At 44.9% G+C, this 18,770-nt stretch overlaps 1 protein-coding gene and 1 pseudogene across 1 annotated transcript in view; both read left to right on the plus strand.

Annotated features, from left to right (window-relative positions):
- The first annotated feature begins 8,077 nt into the window (after window positions 1-8,077).
- LOC126078804 (butyrophilin subfamily 1 member A1-like) overlaps window positions 8,078-18,770 on the plus strand; it is a 61,798-nt pseudogene continuing 51,105 nt past the window's right edge.
- The window catches only part of LOC126078794 (butyrophilin subfamily 1 member A1-like), a 163,077-nt gene continuing 158,305 nt past the window's right edge, over window positions 13,999-18,770 (plus strand). Inside the window, exon 1 of the mRNA XM_049889603.1 lies at window positions 13,999-14,335. The gene's annotated coding sequence lies outside the window, so the exon portion shown is untranslated. The remainder of the gene's footprint in view (window positions 14,336-18,770) is intronic.

Raw genomic sequence — 18,770 nt, forward strand, 5'->3', positions numbered from 1 at the left:
GCTATTTCTGTTTTGTTTAGAGCTTTCTTTTACCTCTTAGTAGTTAAGAAACTTTTCCTAGTTAACAATTTTTTTTTGATTCATTGGTTGTTTAATATTGTGTTGTTAAACTTCTAGATATTTTATATATTCCAGTTTTCTTTTTATTATTATGTTCTAGCTTCATTCCACTGTGGTCCAAAAAGATGTTTTGTATGATTTCAATCTTTTTTTTTTTTTTTATTATTGTACTTTAGATGAAGGTTTACAGAACAAACTAGCTTTTCATTGAACAGTTAGTACACATACTATTTTGTGATATTTGTTATCAACTCCACAAGATGTTAACACTCTCCCTTCTCTATCTGATTTCAAGCTTTTTAAATTGAGGCTTGCTTTGTGCTATATGATATGGTGTATGCTGGAGAGTGGTCTATATGCACTGGAGAAAAATGTAACTCTGCTGGTAGTTAACAATTTTTTGTATTAAAATTTTCTCTGTTCAAGTGAGTGATATGGTTTCACTCTCCTTACTGGACTCTGACTGATATAAGCCTGTAAAGCATAACGTCACTTAGAGAAGGGCACAGAATTTCTTACAGTGTGTGGGAAAGCGTACTTAAGGGAGTTAAAAATGTATGAAAAAGTTTCACTCCCACAATAATGTCATGGACAATATAATTATTGGGGGCCTTTTTGAGTTTTAAGTTTGCTCTATTCTCTCTGTGTGTTAATATAAGAATCTTTGGTGGTGCAATGTTTAAGTGCTTGGCTGCTAACTGAAAGTTCAGCAGGTCGAACCTATCAGCAGCTCTGTGGGATAAAACACCTACTGATCTCCTCCTGTAAAGATTAGAGCCTAGGAAACCTTATGCGGCAGCTGTACTCAGTCCTATACAGTCATTATGAGTAGGAATTAACCGGATATCACACAACAACAGCCACAACAACAGCCTGTGTTAATATAATATCTCTTCCGAGGTTCACCCTTCAGCCAAAGATTAGACAGGCCCATTAAATGAAATGAGACTAAGTGGGCACCCCAGCCCAGAGGCAAGGACGAGAAGGCAGGAAGGAACAGGAAAGCTGATAATGGGGAACCCAAAGTCTAGAAGGGGAGAGGCTTGGCATGCAGTGAGCTTGGCAACCAATGTCCCAAAACACTATGTGTATTGATTGTTTAATGAGAAACTCATTTGCTCTGTAAACCTTCATTTAAAGCACAATAAAAGAAAAATTAGATTAAAAAGAGAAAGATCAACAGCCCAAGGCTGATTCCTATGAGGCAGAGGTCAGACATACCTCTTCTCCCCACCATCTTTATCAGCTCTGACACCAGTCACCCTCCCACAGCATTCTCTACTTCCCTCCTGAGTTCGATAATTCATCGCAATGGCCACACAGAGCTCACAGACAATACTCAGGATCATGGAGTGTCTTAACCATATAGTGTTACTATAAAAGAAATACCACAAGTGGGTGGCTTTAACATACAGAAATTAATTTTCTCACAGTTTAGGAGGCTAAGAGTCTGAATTCAGGATGCCAGCTCCAGGGGAAGGTTTTCTCTCTGTCGGTTCTGGAGGTAGGTCCTTGTCATCAATCTTCCCCTGATCTAGGACCTTTTCAGCTCAGGGACCCGGGTCCAAAGAATGTGCTTCATTCCTGGTTCTTCATTCTTGGTGGCATGAGGTCACCCCGTCCCTCTGCTCACTTCTCTGTTTTATATCTCAAAAGGGAATGACTTAAGACAAAACCTAATCTTGTAGATTGAGTCCTGCCTCACTAACGTAACTGCTTCTAATCCTGCCTCATTAACATCATACAGGTAGGATCCACAACACATAGGAATAGCACATCTGATGACAAAATGGTGGCTAATCACAGAATCCTGGGAGTCATGGCCTAGCTAAGTTGGAAGATGTTTTTGGGGGACCCAATTCAATCTATGACTTGGGGCTTATTAGGGAAGCAACAGCTGCAATTCTGGCTCAGGAACAGTCAAGGATACAGTTCTTGCATTAGGACAGTCTCTTCCTAGCCATGCTCAGAGGCACGCCACTCCCTGGCCTTAGGCCCCTGCCCAAACGCACTGAACTTTCTGGCTTAGTGGGCGGGGAATCCCATCACACAGTCTTCTGCTGCCATGTCTCTGCTGCTGGGTCTCTCCTGCTGCCACTTCTCTCTGTCTTCAGGGTTACAGTTTGTGCTCTGCTCCTGGGTTCAGGAGCTTCTCAACACAGGAATCCTAGGTCCAAATGATGTGTTGGCTCCTGGCTGTTCTTCCTTGGTGGTGGTGGGATCTTCTCCCTCCCTCCTCTGGGATGGCTCATCTCAAGCCCAGTGGGATGGCAAAACTGACCAATCCATATTGGGAGCCACAATTACCCAATCACACAGTCCCACCCAGTCACTTAGAGTTACACTACCATGGCTAGAAAGGCCACACAAAAGTGATCTTTTGTACCACAGAGTGATATTTTTAGATAGGTGGACCAACTGACTAAGCAATTTCAGAAAAAAATAATTAAAGTCTTCACTAACAGTAGCACTTTGTCAGAATTAAGTGACTTACACATTACCTATGTGTACACTTTGTAATGAGTTTATCTTGGACATTCTATTCATTAAAGCTGCAAGATGCTTTTTTGAGCTTTTTATTCTTGTTGTTGTTGAGGAAAGCATTTAATTGTACATGAAGTAGACTTATTTCCCAGACTGCTTTCATTGCATCCGTATTCTGTGATGCAGACCTTCTGAGTTTTAATCTTCCATTTATCTTTGTGCTAGAGCAGAGCTCCCCCACGTGTCTGTCAGTTTGTCGTACTGTGGGGGCTTGCGTGTTCCTGTGATGCTGGAAGCTATGCCACCAATATTCAGATACCAGCAGGGTCACCCATGGAGGACAGGTTTCAGCTGAGCTTCCAGACTAAGACAGGCTAGGAAGAAGGACCCGGCAGTCTACTTCTGAAAAGCATTAGCCAGTGGAATCCTTATGAATAGCAGTGGAACATTGTCTGATATAGTGCTGGAAGATGAGCCCCCCAGGTTGGAAGGCACTCAAAAGATGACTGGGGAAGAGCTGCCTCCTCAATGTAGAGTCGACCTTAATGATGTGGATGGTGTAAAGCTTTCGGGACCTTCATTTGCTGATGTGGCACAACTCAAAACGAGAAGAAACAGCTGCAAACATCCATCTTTGGTTGTTTCCTGGCTTTGACCTTATCCTTGACCATATCTTAGTACTATCTCAACTATTTTCTATTAAATCTTTTATTTAGGTTGTTAAGGAAAATGACTTAAAACTGCCCTGTATGATGTTAGCCACTTCTGTCTTTAACTCAGCATGCTTATTTCAAACTGCCTTTCCTGGTGGACAATAAATACTTCATCCCTCAAAATACTCGTTGAAACTGTTTTGTCCCCAGTCCTTCATTGACTGAATAAATTCTTTGATTTCTGTAATTGTCTGAGAGTCATATTTTTAATTTTATGAAAATTATATTTTATAATATTTACTCATTTTACTTTTTATTTAAAATGTTCACTTTATTTAAAAGTATACAGATTTTATTTCAAAAAGCCTTGTATTAATTGTAAGTAGAAAACATTTTATACTAGGTAATTTTAAAGAGAAATGTATTAAAAAATCCCATGTTTTTAACTTAAAAAATGAGAGATAACGAAATACAAGTTATGATAAACCTAAGTATATTTCCTCCACCTTCTAAAATTGAAGAGAAATCCAAAAAGAGGAAGAAGTTCTACCTAAATCCCCCAGAATCTGGAGTTCAGATTCTTTAATTCTCAGTTGAGGACTTCTGATTTTCTACTCATGGATCTCTGGCTCATTTTATTTGCATGCTCATCCATATAGCTACATACCCTCTAGCTTCCACTGAATCACAAAGTCCTTGACTGCCATTTCCACTGTCGTATTTTCTATGAATCTTCAGTTGTTTCCAATGACCTTCCTGACTCTGTCTCTGGTCACAATGGGGCGTACATCTGAGGGTGTGCAGAGTTCTTTAGCCAGATGGTGAAGGGGCCCCCAAAAGAAAGGGCAGGGGATGTTCAGGAGTCAGTGTGTACGTCTAGGATTCCTCCTCCCGAAGTGGTTTTTGCTTCCCCTCATTGGCACTTCTTGTGGGTCCTCCCTCCATACCTTCCTGGAGAAGAATCCATGTCTCTCAGGTGAAGCTCATGTTAGACATCTCTCCCACTGGGGGATTCCCTGGGTTATTGTTCATTTCCACAAGGTTCCACTTCTTTCCTCCCTCTCTCCTTCCCCGATTTCTCACCTCTGATTAACCTCCTGGTCTTTCCAGTGGAGGTGGAGGGATGCTGTAATAATTCTGTTGTGATCAAGATGATTAACCTAGTTCCACCTAAAATCAACATCTTGGGTACCATCAGAGATGTGAATCCCATATGTTGGGAAATACTGGTCACACTGCCACTCAATGCTTTATAAACGCTCCTTGGAGAGGAACATTGGGAGTGAAGGGCATGCCACCCATCTATTCCTCTATAAACTTATGCCTGCCTAAGTCAGGTTAACAGAAAGCTGGGCCCTGAGTCTACCTGCTGTCATTTCCTCTGGAGATTGGCCCTCTAACTGTCTTTTACGTTTGCCCAGGCACACGAAGAAATGTCACAAAGAAAGCCCTGATTGGACTTACAGCTATGCTTGTTATATGGATTTTGCTGAGAGTCTTGCTGCTCTATTAACTGGGGTACCCTCATTTGAGGAGCCAGTTGGAAGGTGCATTAAATTTGACCCAAAGAGGGTCTGTGGGTATCTTGGATAGTCTATCAGGTACAGCAGAAGAAAGTGAGACTCACGTAGGAAGTCAGAAAACGAAAAGAACTTAGCATGCACAGGTCAAGAGAGGAAACTATAGCTCTCCTCGATTCAGGACCACACAGGGAGTCGAACCCCAGGGACAAGGCAACAACAACCTGGAATTGTGGAAGAGGGCTTATGTTTGGCAAGCTGGGTGAAGTCCCGGGGTAGCGTACTGAAGTCTTGTTGGTCAGTTTAAAAGTTTCTAGGGCATTAGAAAAGTTTTAAATCACAGGAACACTTATGCAGCATGATAGGGAAGGGCAAGGAGTAATTATAGCCATTGAGAGTGGGTTATTAGATAGTAACAAGTTCCTATCATAGGAAGGTATATGAGGTATGGCTGGGATGGCCAGTTAGAAACCACAGCTGTTGAGAGGCTGTGTGACAAAATGTCAGCAACTGGGTGAAAAGGCAACTAGGAGGAATTAATGGATGCTGAGGCAGGAAATGATGTAGGCTGCAAAATGGCCTTATGGAAGTGGTTTCTTTCTGAAAGTAAAGGAGTAACATCCTAAGAACATGGGGATTTTCAATCCTGAATTTTCTACAAAACCCAACCCAGCCAAACCAAAGAAAATGCCTCATGACACAGCAACTTAAATGGTAAGGACTATTGCTACAGACTCTGGGCACGTCAGCCTAGTTTGTGTGTGAAAGGAGAGATGCCAATCTCTTATTTCCTCACGAGGCCTCTGTTCCCACAGTTTTCTCACCATTCGATCCTGTTCCAAGATGCATTTTTGGTTCATCACAGCCCTGTTTATAGCATTATGTCCATGACTATGTTTCATACATTTATGTGTTTACCTTACGCACAGGGTTGTTCACACCTAACCATGGTGCAGTGCTTGAGGAGTGATGTAAAGGGTTTTTAAAGGTTTTTTGACCGTACACAATGTTTGCCCCAGAACACAACCGTTGTGTAAGATGTGACTGCACTCTATTGGCATTGCTAAGAAGAGTTTTTTTTAATTTTTTAATTTTTATTTTACTTTTTCCCCCGAAGCCTTTCTTCTGTTACTGTACTCCTTCCCTTTAAGCTTAGGACTCTTTCTCCTGTTTAAATAGGATGCTTTCATTATCTGGTCTCATAGAATCCTGTTCTTTAACTTTGGAGCAGTTGTCTCAGGTTTTAGTTAGTCCTTGATCGCTGATGTCTGAGACTCTTCCAGAATATAAGTCCCATGGGGACACTGTATCTCCCAAACCTGGAATTACTGTGCCTGGCTTATCATGGCTGCTCAAAATGTTTGTTGAAAAAAATACAACTGGTCACATTCCTCTCCTGTGTGTTGGCTGCTAGAAGTGCAGGTCAAATTCGTGACCTATTTCTAATAAGTGTGTATGTTGGGTATAAAGTTCCCCCTGACTTTATGTTTCGTTTGCACTGTTATTTTCCATTTTCCTTGATTTCATCTACTCATTTCAATTTTGCTTGTTGCTTCGAAAGCATTTTATGAGCTGCAGAAAATCCTTATTCACAATAAAGTAGTGTATAAATACATACAGAAGTTCCTGAGTGGCGCAAACAGTTAAGTGCTCAGCTGCTATCTGAAAGGTTGGTGGTTTGAATCCACCCAGAGGCATCTTAGAAGAAAGGCCTGGTGATCTACTTCCAAAAGACCAGCCGCTGAAAACACTATAGAGTCCAGTTACGCTTTGACACACATGGGCTTGCCATGAGTTGGAATTGACTGCACGGCAAGTATGGTTTTTTTCTTTATAAATACATACATAAACAAAAAACCCAAATAGAAATGAACCATGTGACCTAGTTGAGGCATTACAGTTTCCTGATCGCCACTTTCTGTCACTATGTCCTTTTTTTGGCTTTTTCAGTGCTCGGCCCTTCTACTCATCTGTCCCAATCTTTTCCTTTGGTCTTCTAGGGTCTTCTTGCACTAGCTTTAAAAATGTTGCTGCTTCCTAGAATTCAGTCTTAGATTCTCTCTTCTCCTCTCTTTAGATACTTTTTTTTCTGGGAGAGCTCATTCACCTGAGATCTAGAAGCTTGCTATCAACCATGAAGTATTGCTTACCAAGTCCCCATTTCCTGCTCAAGCCCTTTCTTGAGCCTCAGAACTACAATTCCATCTACCTCTAGACCTCTGAGACATCACATGACCCCAAGACATTGTTTTTATTTTTGATTAAGAGGGAAGGGTAAGTGAAGCCTCTTAGCTGGTAAACATTTTCCAAATTATATTTAAAACTTTAAACCCACCTCTTCATACCACAGATAATTCAGACCAAACTGGCTCAGAATATAATTCATGACTCTTTCCCCTATTTGCGGAACTCTTTTCCCTCCGAATTCTCTCGTGATGAATTTCCTCACAAGATACCCACGTCACCATGTCAGAAACTTGGGAGTCTTTGCCAATCCTTCTGCTCAGTCATTACCTCCAGTGAGTCCAGAGAGATCTGTCAATTCTCCCTTCCAAATAGCGCACACCTCCTCCCCTACAGGTTTTCCTCAGTGGAGAAACAGAAATTAGGAGTCAAATGGCAGCAAAAGACAGTACGCATTTTGTTATTAGAAATGGGGGAAGAAAGGGTGGCCCATAGCTGGGTGGGCTGATGTGTCACTCTGGTACTCCAGGAGTGGGTTGAATGTCCCTGTGTTGGAACCCTGGGAGTTGAGGAAAAATGGTTCCTTCCCTGGTGGCATGGTGGTTAAGTGCTACAGCTGCCAACGGAGAGGTCGGCAGTTAGAATATGTCAGGCGCTCCTTGGAAACCCTACAGGGCTGTTCTACTCTGTTCTATAGGGTCGCTATGAGACAGAATCGACTTGATGGCAGTGGATTGGGTTCCCAATCAATCCACCTTAATTTCCCCAGTCCTCTGGCCAATGCTTTAGTACAGTCCCTCATCATCTCTTCTTCTGATGATTGCATTTCCCTTCTAATTGGCCCCATTTTCCCTCCACATGAAGTTGTTTATTCATCCATCAAACACTGAAAACCAAGTATATGCCAGGTAATCTGTCCCTAAAGGACCTTGTCCAAACTTGAAATTTCTCTGAAAATTCATGGAAAGTATTCCTTTTGTTATAAAATATCTCTTTGAAATGTACAGTAATTCTGAATAGTATTCACCAATTGAGTTGCTTATCTTATCATCCTTTTCTGACAAAAAAGAACAAAAACAATAACTTGTAGATTAAACTTGTTTCCTGAGGAAGAGGCGCCATCCTTCCTGTGACTGTGTGCTTGAAGTTCAGTTTAAAAAACTCTTCAGTATTGGAAAGAGCTTGCTTGGGGTTTAGAGTTGGGCCTGTGTGGTTTGCATGCTGCGTTGTCTACTCGTGAGCTATGTCAGCTTGATCAACTGTTTTGGGCTCTGTAAACCTCAGCTTCCTCATCTGCAAAATGGTTATAAATGCTGAAATTTCACAGGTGTAAGCGCTCTTACTTTTCTTCTTACCTTCAAAAGCTAGCAAGGTGAGAGGGATGGGGGCTAACAGGAGGGGAGGGGAGGGCAAAAGGAAAGGGTATGAGGGGTGGGAAGTGAGGAGGGAGAGAGAAGGGGGTGCAGGGGAAGTGTGACAGGAAAAAGCTGCGAGGGAGAAAGAGGTTAGGGAGTAGGGGAGAGTAAGGGGAGATGCGAGGAGAAGGCGAAGAGAAGGTAGTAAGGCACAGACTGTGAGGAAAGAAGCTCAGCTAAGGGGACACTGTGAGGAAAGAAGGGGTGCAGGGAAAATGCAAAGGGGCAAGAAGTAGCCTAGAGTTGGAACTGAAGGCCAATGGGCCTGGGAGTCCTGGCTGCCTGGGTTTCAGGCTCTGGTAAGCTCGGCGTCTCTGCTTTGTGGTAATGAGGATGCTTTGTGGATTCAGGCAGGTCGACCTCTTACAGAGGTGGTCCCTGGTTGGCACAAATGATATACATACTTGACTACCAACCAAACAGTTGGCGGTAGGAACCCACTTAGCTGGGCTACGGGAGAAAGGCCCGGTGATCAGCTTTTGTAAAGATTACATGCATACATACTCATTGCCGTTGAGTATTCTGACTCACAGTGACCCTATAGGATAGAGCAGAACCATCTCACAGGGTTTCCAAGGAGCAGGCTGGTGGATTTGAACTGCCAACCTTTTGGTTAGCAGCTGAGTTCTTAAGCACTATGCCAAAGAAAATGTTATGGAGCTCAGTTCTACTCTGTAACATACAGAGTCACTATGAGTCTGAATTGACTCCCTGACAATGGGTCTCAGGGACCTAGTCCCTGCAGCTGATGATTGACTGGGAGGGGCAGCACCCTAGAAAGAAATCGCACAGGGAGTTTGGAGATTCATTTTGACTGGTCTTTAACGTCAGGTATTTGGAATTGTACAGCATATGATTATTTGTGTCTGGTTTCCTTCACTCCATTCCATGTTCTACGATTAATTTTCTGGATTGTCTATACTCCTCCTCCCTCAGTGTCATCTGTTGGTCTGGTATTGGTCACAAGGGAGCAGCAGAGGGTGAGGAAACCCTGATGAGCCTGCTGGGCTCTATTTCTATTGCCCTCGGGTTACCCTGGCCAGCTTCCCTCCCTGAGAGCTGCTGCTTTAGGGAGGATTTCTGGAGCAGAGATATGGAGCAAGGTCTTCAAATTCTTTTGATCATGCACAGCTTTCAGTGACACGGTTTGAACCTGCATCTTCCAAATGTGTACTAACATTATAAGACAAATTATAAAATGGACATAACAGATTAAAAAGAGATAAGATTAAAGCTTACAAAAATATAGATGCTAAAGATTTCTACATTCCCCACCACCCCCATGGATCCCTGAAGCATCCCTGGGCTGATGTCCCCATTCTGGTGACACTGGTTTGAAATTTGTCTGAACTATAGGGCAGGCCTAGCTCCTGTCAGGTCTCAGTCACGTGGCTGTATGACCCTGGTCAGGTTTCCTCATATGGTTGAGCCTCTGTCTCGTCAGCAGTAAGACAAGAAAAGTAAGAACTGCCTCACAGGATTATAAACTTTTGTTGAAATAATGGCCTGCAACGATAAAGAGTAAAATGGCACGTGGCGAATGGTGGGCCTGAGTGTGTGGCAATGGTCATTAGAGAGCAGTGGCTCTGCCTCAGGGCTTAAGTCTCAGCTCTGCCTGTGGAGACAGGGCTCCATGAAAGGGGAGGAAAAGGATGCCTGGAGCCATGGGCTCTATTAGAACAGCTTTTTAGGGTTGGACAGGGCCTTCCTACCTGTAGCGGGCCAGGCCTCTCTCCCTGTGATTCTCTCGGGGACAGAGGGCTAAAGAGTAATGCCTTCAACCTTTCCCCATAACTTGGTCCTCAAATTCCTCCCACCAGGCATTGCCTGGCCTACATGTGATTGGGAGAGTCAGTAAGTTCTTCACAGGTCACTGACTGCATTACTCATATGGGAAGTATCCAGGCCAGCTTGCTCTCTGCAACTCATGTTCTTTATGTCTCTGTGGCTGGAGAGAGTGTTTAAGACCCCTTGGCCAGACATGTGGTCCATTCTCCAGCCCCCCAGCCTTGTATATGGCATAGCACATTGCTCTGAAGGCCCCTAACCTACCCTTTCTTTTGTTCTTCCTTTGTGCCTCCCTCCCTAACCTTTTCTTTCTTACACTGTGTTTCTCTTCATCCTCTTAATCCTTTTACTCTTGATTTTGTTCATATATTAGTCTATAAGTTTTATTAAATTTTCTGTATGAAGAATCACTTTCTGTCCCTTCTCACTCCTTTACCTCCATATGTCTCAAGGACTGGGTGTGAGTGACACCTCGTCACCTCCCTGGAATCTCAGACTTTGGAGGCAGGGTTGATGTCCATTCAGAGGCCAGTGGGGCAGGTGTCACAGACCAGGAGGGCTCTGCTGAAGACCTCTGGGTGGGGCTGGTGCAGACCCTGACATCCGGGAACAAGTGATGGGCATAAGGAGGTCCCTGGGCCCCCTTTGGTTGGATATTTCAGCTATGGAGGTGACATCTGAAATGGGAAGGACTCTCCTTACCAGAGTGGCAGGTGGGCAGGAATTTGAGGGCCCTGCTATGAATGCTGGGACTCTGTCAGAAGCTGCTAGGCTGGAACTAAGCCCTCCAGCAGCTGGGGTCATGGTGCTGAAGAGGATAGAAAGAAAAATTTAAAGTTAAAACAAACCCCATCGGTTTGTCTGTGTGAGTGTGTGTGTATTTTTTCTTTTCATTTTTTCTCTCAGAAAATGAGCAGTCAGGATACAGTTGTTTAAAACTTCTGCTGTAGTAGAAGATAACCCAGTGAACTCTTCATCTTAACAGTGTCAAGATAAATTAAATCATATAAATTTTTACCAGGATGGACCTTGGAGAAAAGGCATTGAATTTTTTCCAAAAACTGTTACATGTTAAAACCACAATACATTTTTACATTAACCATTGTTTTATGGTCCAGGTATTTGTCTGAAACTATTTCAAAAGCACGCAAACAAATAAAAATAAGAGGTATTGCATGTCTTTTAGAAAGGCAATACTTTAAAATCACATTCAGATGATTTATATTTTCAGCAAGACACATTATTTGTGGCTTCTTGAACAGCAGTTACTGTCACAGAAGTTGGGAACATGATTCTGACAAGCTGGGACTGGGCACTGAAGTGTGCTTTCTGAGGTCCTTCCTGCTAGTCCCCAGCGCTCTTCAGGAGATCTAACCTATGCCCAGTCCTCCTCCTCCCAGTGTGGGAGCTCCATGGGATGGATTCCTTGTGAGATAAGCTTTCTGGTCACAAGTAGGCATTGCAGAGTCCAAGGTCCCCTGGCGCTCCTGTTTTATGCTGACTTGCCTGGAGCTGGGGGCTGGGCTGGGCTGGGCTTGAGGCCTGGGGGTGGTGTGGGGGGCAGTCTCCTTGTACTTCTAACCCCCCTTCCTCTAGAAAGTTCCTGGATTAAATGCCCCTGGATGACAGGGTTCATGTACCACTTCATCTGTTTGCCTCAGAGTGTTTAGCTTGTAAATTGTGAATACATATTTGACAAATTGTTGAATTTACAGCTAAATTTAGACATTTTCTCAGACGTTTTGAGTGGACTGAGGTCTATTTGAAATAACCTTCCGCTTATAGGCGCAAGGCTACCTCCGTGATATGGCAGCCGAGATAATGAAATGAAATAAAAGTGATTTGTGTAGGCCAGTTCCTGGCACTTAGGCATTCAATCAAATTTTGTTTTCTTACTTCCGTATTTTCCTAAAAATTTTCCAGTGTCTATTATGTCTTTATCACAGGGATTGGGGTGGCAAAGTGGGTGGGGTTGGTAGATGTTTCAACTCTAAGTGCACGTGGATTTGCAGGATAATATTTTTACTTGTCTTATTGGTTACTTTTGGTTTAAAATGGTTTTAACAAAGATTCCCACACCTACGTGGGTAGTGGCAGAAATGCACCTTCGGGGATCCCTTCAGGTACATCCAGAAATTCTCAGCTTGCCCACACTTGTAATGTCACCAGGCTGACTTCTGAGCAGAAATCGAGTGTTCCCACGTTTGCTCTGATGAAGACAAAAGTAATGGGTCGTTTAAAACAAACCGAAAGGCAGGATAGAGGTTGTGCTGGGTGTCTGCTTGAAAAATACTGAGAAATTTGGTTTTCTCAGGTGTAAAATGAGGCTAGTAACAAGGATTGAAAGGCTGTACCTAGGGTGATCGGTGATATTTAAGTATCATAATATATTACAGTATATGTATTGTCTGTTAATAATACATGCAATACATGGTAATAATATGTTAAATATTAACTATCAGTAGCGTGCTGTCATTTCGGAAAGGCAGGGCCACAGTCCTGGAGCAGGTCCTGGAAGCTGCTGATGTGCCCAGTGTTAAGCCCTTTGTTGCCAGGTTGTGAGGAGGTCCTGGATCACCTGTGGGACAAGAGAAGGAAAACCAGTCACATTAGTTGTTGTTCAAGGGCCTTGGGCCTGGCTCTATTTCTCAGTTGGTGTGGAAACATTTCATGTTAAGAGGCTGTAGAGACAGATCTGTGCATAAACCAACAACAACAAAAAGACCCAGCTGTCTTCAAGTTGATTGTGACTCACGACAACCCCTTGTGTTGCAGAGTAGAACTGCTCTCCAGAGTGTTTGAAGGCTGTGACCTTTTGGAAGCAGATGGCTAGGCCTGCCTTCTGAAGTGCCTCTGAGTGGGTTGGAACAGCCAACCTTTCTATTGTAGTTGAACATTTAACTGTTTTCGCTACCCAGGGATTTCTGACCTATGCACAGAACTGGGTGTTAGTCTTGGCTGTGCCCTGCAGTCCCTACTTCCTGAAGCCAGAAGCAAGCTGGCACATAGTACGTGTTGCACAAATGGTTCCTGAGCCTGTGCCTCTGTGTGGCCCCTCTTGCCGTTTTGTTGCTCTGAAAAGCTGCTTCCTCCTTGATAACAGGGAGCACTGTCCAGCGGGCAGGGCAGAGTCTGCTGGGCTGCTTTCTGCAAGCTTTTACTTTCAGATGTTGAAAAGGCTGGAGAGGGGTGATTCTTCTGGTGGGAGTGCTCTGTGGGGGCCCAGGGCTGGGGTCTCTGCAGATATCTCTGTAATCATGGCCAACCCTGCTTCTTTGGCTCTCCTGGGAACCACCTGCTTCTCAGAGCTGGGAGACCCTGGGGCCACAGTATCTGAGCTGGAAGCAGAAACTGGGGCTCCCAGAACAGTTAACTGCAGGTGCAAACTCTGAGAGCAGATTTGGAGTCTTATGGGTCTCTGAGGTTCTGAACCTCCTGGAGCTGCTGCGCTTGGAGACGCTCTGGGATGTGTATCAGAGCTGGAACCAGGAGAAGCAGGTGAGTTGGCAGTCCAGACACCTGTGGACCACAGGGAGGAGCCAGGGAGCAGCCTACTCTGAGGAGGGGGCCTAGAATACCTGTGCGTTTGGGGCTGGACCATAGTCTAGGTCTAAGAAGGCTGAGGACAACCACAGAGAGGCTTGCTTCTTTATTCATTTGTTTCCAAGATGTTTATGTAGCACTTAGTAGAACCAAGCCCTGTTCTCATTACGCGTAGTAGTTTTACAAATGTAAACTCACATAATCCTCGTTACAAGCTATAAGAGAATCGAGGTAGGTACCGTTCCTATCCCCATCTTGCAGATGAGGAAATCAAGACAGACAAGTTCAGGTAGCTTGCCTAAGGTGGTCACAAAGTGAGTGGCTGACCCTGGGGTAGAGCCCAGCCTTTGACCCCAGAGTCTCTGCTTTCCTGACCAAAAGTGCCTGCCCCTATCCCACATGCAGCAGGTGGTTTGGGGTCTTTTCTCTGACCAGGGCTTATGTTTTATTCTCCCCCGCTCAGTCTCCAACTGAATTCTTTTACCTGTCAGCCAGAAGTCTCACCTTTAAGATAGAAGGGGTGAGGATTAACCATCGTGGGAAATTGATGGGCACCAGGTGGAAGCAAGGAGGGCTGGGATGGAGTTGAAATGTAGGTGAAGCAAACAAAAACAGTTAATAGGGCAGGGTGTCTGTGATGGGAGCCACTGTCTCTCTGAGGATGCCGTCTGTCTCTGACGCTTCTCAGGTGACTTCCTGGTCACAGTTAAGGAGGACCCAACAAGGAGCAGCAGGAGCTGGCATGCCCACCTTGGCTGGGGACCTGTGTTAGGGTTCTCTGAACTGAAGTGAGGTAGGGGCTGTGAGAGTGATGGAGGGACGGTTTCCCCCAGGGGCACAGCTGCTTAGGAAGGAAGGGCTGGTGTCTGAGCAGTGGGACTGAGGTGTGCATGTTAGTGGGGTGGGACGGGAAGGAGTGGTTTGTTCCCACATTTACATAATGGTTGTCTGACACCACAGAGTCTCCCTAGAACAGCTGGGGGGAGCCTGGCTCAGGGTTTTCTTCTTATCAGGGTTGGTGGGGCCCACCACCCCGTTAGCATGATGAGGGTGTAAGAAGTGCTCTGCTCCTCTCTGAGGCTGTGGGTGGGCTGCCTCCTGTCTGGGGTCCCTGACTCCTGCCCTCTCTTTCCCCAGCTCTGAGGAAATGGAGGGTGGCTCCAGTGGACCTCTGCTCTGCCATCTCAACTCCCTGTTGCTCCTCCTCCAGCTGCCCACACTGGGGTCCACAGGTGAGTGCTCCAAACTCCTCTGTCTGCGTCTCCCTGTGGTGTGTGGTAGCCACAGTTGAGCTGCTGGTTCTATCGGGAGGATGGAGATGGCGGGGGTGGTATGCTAGAGAGCTCATAATACACCTCACTAATTGTAGTTAAATATGAAAAAAAAAAAATCAGTGAACCCTGAATAAGGGTAATGAGTTCTGATAATTACCCCACCATGACTTCTTTATGTTCAGAAAAGCCAAATAGACAATATTTGAGAATAACTTTCTCCCCATTTCTCTGCTCCACTAGTGTCCTGAGCAAAGATGCATGAAGGCATTAATTCACTTTATTCTCCCAGTGTTCTTGGGGGATCTACTATAGCTTAGGTGTTGCTCTATGAACAGAGCAGACAGAGACTCCCTGTCTTCCTAGAGCTTACATTCTAGCAGGAGGCGGTGAATTCTAAATGCAATAAACCAAGTAAAACTCTAGTGTGTTAGAGGAGATTAGGGCAATGAAAGAGTGAAGTAGAGAAGGTACAAGCAGTGTTGGGGAGGCGGAGACAGGAGGTCATTGGAAGGCAGTGGTGCCCAATAAGGTGGTCAAGAAAGGGAGATGTGGACTAAGAACTTGAGAGAGGAGGGGAGTAAGCGTGAGGATCTCTGAGATTAGAGTGTTCTTGCAGAAGGGGCCAGCCAGTGCTCAGCTGGCAGAGTGCCTGGTGATTCAGAGAACAAGAAGATGTGAGTGTTGGTGGGAGCAGAGGGAGGGAGTGAGCAGGAGGGAAGCAGGAGTCGAGGTCAGAGCAGTCCTGGGGACCAACCCCATAGAGCCTGTGAGTCAGTGGAGGGAACCGGGGAGCCATTGCAGGGCTTCTTGCAGAGTGGGAGCTGACATGTTGTGGCTCACACATCAAAAGGGTCAGTCTGGTTGCCATGTAGAAAATGGACAACGGGGGTGGGGTGAGGGTAGGCAGAGGAGGAGAGACCAGTGTGCTGCTGTTCTCCAGGTGGGAGATGATGGTGGTTGGGGCCAAGGTGGAGCAGTAGAGAAGATGGTTTTTTGGGATCCAGGGTGAATCGCCCTGTAGAGGAGCCATGTTTTAGTCTGTTCACCTCAGAAGGCTGTGGGTGACAGGCGTGGTGTATCTTCTTTAACAAGTAGTGTTTGAGGCTCCTGGGAGCCATGGGAGTGAGGGCGGGTTTCAAGCAGTAATAGCTTTTGACTCTGAATTTTAAGTGCACATATAATTCTGTACAAGAGAATGATATGGGCACAAATAATGAAAAGTAGACCTGGGAGTGGGGAATTTCTTGGGGGTGGCTGAATGATCAGAGTTCAGGCCTAGATCTCTGGTGGCCTCTGGTTGGTTTTCAGTCCTGTTCTGAGGTGGGTCCAGGCTAGGGATGTGGCTCTCAAAGTGTGGTCCTTGGACCAGCATATCTACATCCCTGAAAATTTTTGTTGTGGTTAACTGCCATAGGTTGGCCCTGACTCATGGTGATCCCATGAACAATGAACCAAAAGCTGCTTGATATGCATGGGAAGCTAGGATTCTACCATTGACCCATCAGTGCCTTGGGGAATTCCTTGGAAATGCACATTTTGGACCTCCCTTAGATCTACTGAATTAGCAGCTTTGGGGTTCGTGTTCAGAGATTTGTGTTTTTCAACCCCCTGAGTGATTCTGATGCACACTCAGGCTTGAAGGAGTCTTTTAAGGAAGGGCCTGGACCTAGGAGACAAGGCTTATGAGGGAAGCACTTTGACATCATTTCTGGGCCATGATGTTGTGGTCAGAACATCTCACGTCATTCAGCATCCTCACAGCTCATTCCTTCAGGAGTCCGTGGTCATCTCCAGTTTTCACCTGATGGTGTGTGTTCTCCACAATCTGCCTGTGTCTCCAGCATTCTCATTCTCCTCTCTTGTCCACGGATGAGTTCCTGGTGATTGGTCCCAGGAACCCCATTGTGGCAGTGCTGGGTGAGGAAACCATACTGCCTTGCTTCCTGTCCCAGGCCGTGAATACAGAGAATATGGAGCTGCGGTGGTTGTGTTCCACGTTCCCAGAAGCAGTGTTCATCTATCAGAACCAGCAGAAGGAGGAAGAGATGCCCCACTATGCAAGGTGGGCCTCGCCGGTGAGTGGTTTTCTCACCTGGGGGGAGGCTGCCGTTCACATCGACAAGGTCCAGGTTTCTGATGATGGGCTGTACACCTGCTCCTTCAAAAAGGGAGACTCCTATGAAGAGGCCACTTTGGAGGTGAAGGTGACAGGTTGGTGACTTGGTCTATAAATTCTAGAGTCCTGGAGTATTGAAGTTGGGAGCAACCTCAGGGACAGTTTAATTTATCCTCTCATTTTATAGATGCCAAAAAGGAGACTCATTCATTCATCTATTCAATGTAAATAATTTAGAGCCCCTACTATGTGCCAAGCCCTGTAGTAGGCACCTAGAATACATCAGTAAACCAAATAGAGTTCCTTGCCGTTTGGAGTTCATATTCTAAATGCAGAGATAGAAAAATCACAATAAATAAGTAGGTTATAGATGATGTTAGGAGGTGACAAGTTGTGAGGATTAAAGACAAAGTAGAATAGAGGAAGGGGATCAGGATGTTGACTTGGGGACTAGAATGCAGACTGAATTGGGCCTTATCGAGAATATGCTGTCTGTGCAAAGGGTTGAAGAAGGTAGGGATTTAGCTAAGTGCATATCTGGGGAATAAGAATTCCAAGAAAAGGAAGAGCCAGTGCAAGGTCCCAGAGGTGGGAGTATGGCCGGTGTGTTCAGGACATGCAAGAGGCCTTATAGCTGGTGGGAGTGAATGAGGGTCAGGGTGGTTACAGGTGTCAATACTGGACAAAAAGTTATTTCGAGTACTATTTGCACAGAGGTACTATTTGAGCTAGGACTGCTTTAGCTGTAAAGACTGAGGTGACGAGGCAATGTTCCATGAGTCTCATCATCCTACAGGCAAGCCTGAGTGTGTACCTCCCATGGAAATAGCAGAGGGGCCAATGGTGCAAGCAGTTTTCAAATCTTTGCTTGTGTCACATTTGTTAATTTCTCACTACCCAAATCAAGTTACATGCCCTATCCGCAACAGTCAGAGTGAGAGGGCACTACAAAAAAAAAAAAAAGTGATGTGCAAATGGTGACATGAATATAAAGAAGTTGAAGACCCTGGGCTATACTTGTAATCAATCTACCACGGATAGGGCAAAATGATGAATTCTGTAGTGGAATTTTGAGTTTGAAGTGTACATGAGGAATCTTCATAAAGATAACTCATAGGGATGTGGATAAAAAGGAGGGGAATTTGGGAGACAGACATGCTTAATTCATTTAATTTTGGAAGTGATTTAATGAGAAGCAGTTGGAACAAAAAGAAGCCAGGGAGAATGTGTGACATGAGAAGAGTGGAGATTCAAGGACCAAACCTGAGACGACTCCTGCCTTTAAAAGTTGGCGGCAGGGGAGGAAGAAAAGTCCAGGAAGGAGGCTTAGGAGAGTAGTGTGAGAGGTGACAAACCAAGCAGAAGGGAAGGTTGACCAAGCCAAATGGAGCTGGCTTCAAGACGGAGTCAAGAGTACCTCATGCTGAAGTGAGACTGAGGAAGAAGAGCTGCAGGGTGACTTCTGGGATGCCAGGTAAGAGATTTTTTTAAGTCACCAAGAGTAAACTCAATGGAATAGTAGGAGAAGTCAGACTGTTGGGGGTTGAGAAGTATGTGAGAGGTGAGAACATAGAGGTGTTCATGGATTATAAAGCTTACTCTTCTAAGAAAGTGTCTTGGTTATCTTGTGGTGCTTTAACAAATAGCATAAGTGGATGAGTTAAACAAAGGGAAATTTATTCTCTCACAGTCTAGTAGGCTAGAAGTCCAAATTCAGGGCATCACCTCCAGAG

The sequence above is a fragment of the Elephas maximus genome, chromosome 1 (genome assembly GCF_024166365.1).
Source record: "Elephas maximus indicus isolate mEleMax1 chromosome 1, mEleMax1 primary haplotype, whole genome shotgun sequence".
Classification (NCBI taxonomy): domain Eukaryota; kingdom Metazoa; phylum Chordata; class Mammalia; order Proboscidea; family Elephantidae; genus Elephas; species Elephas maximus.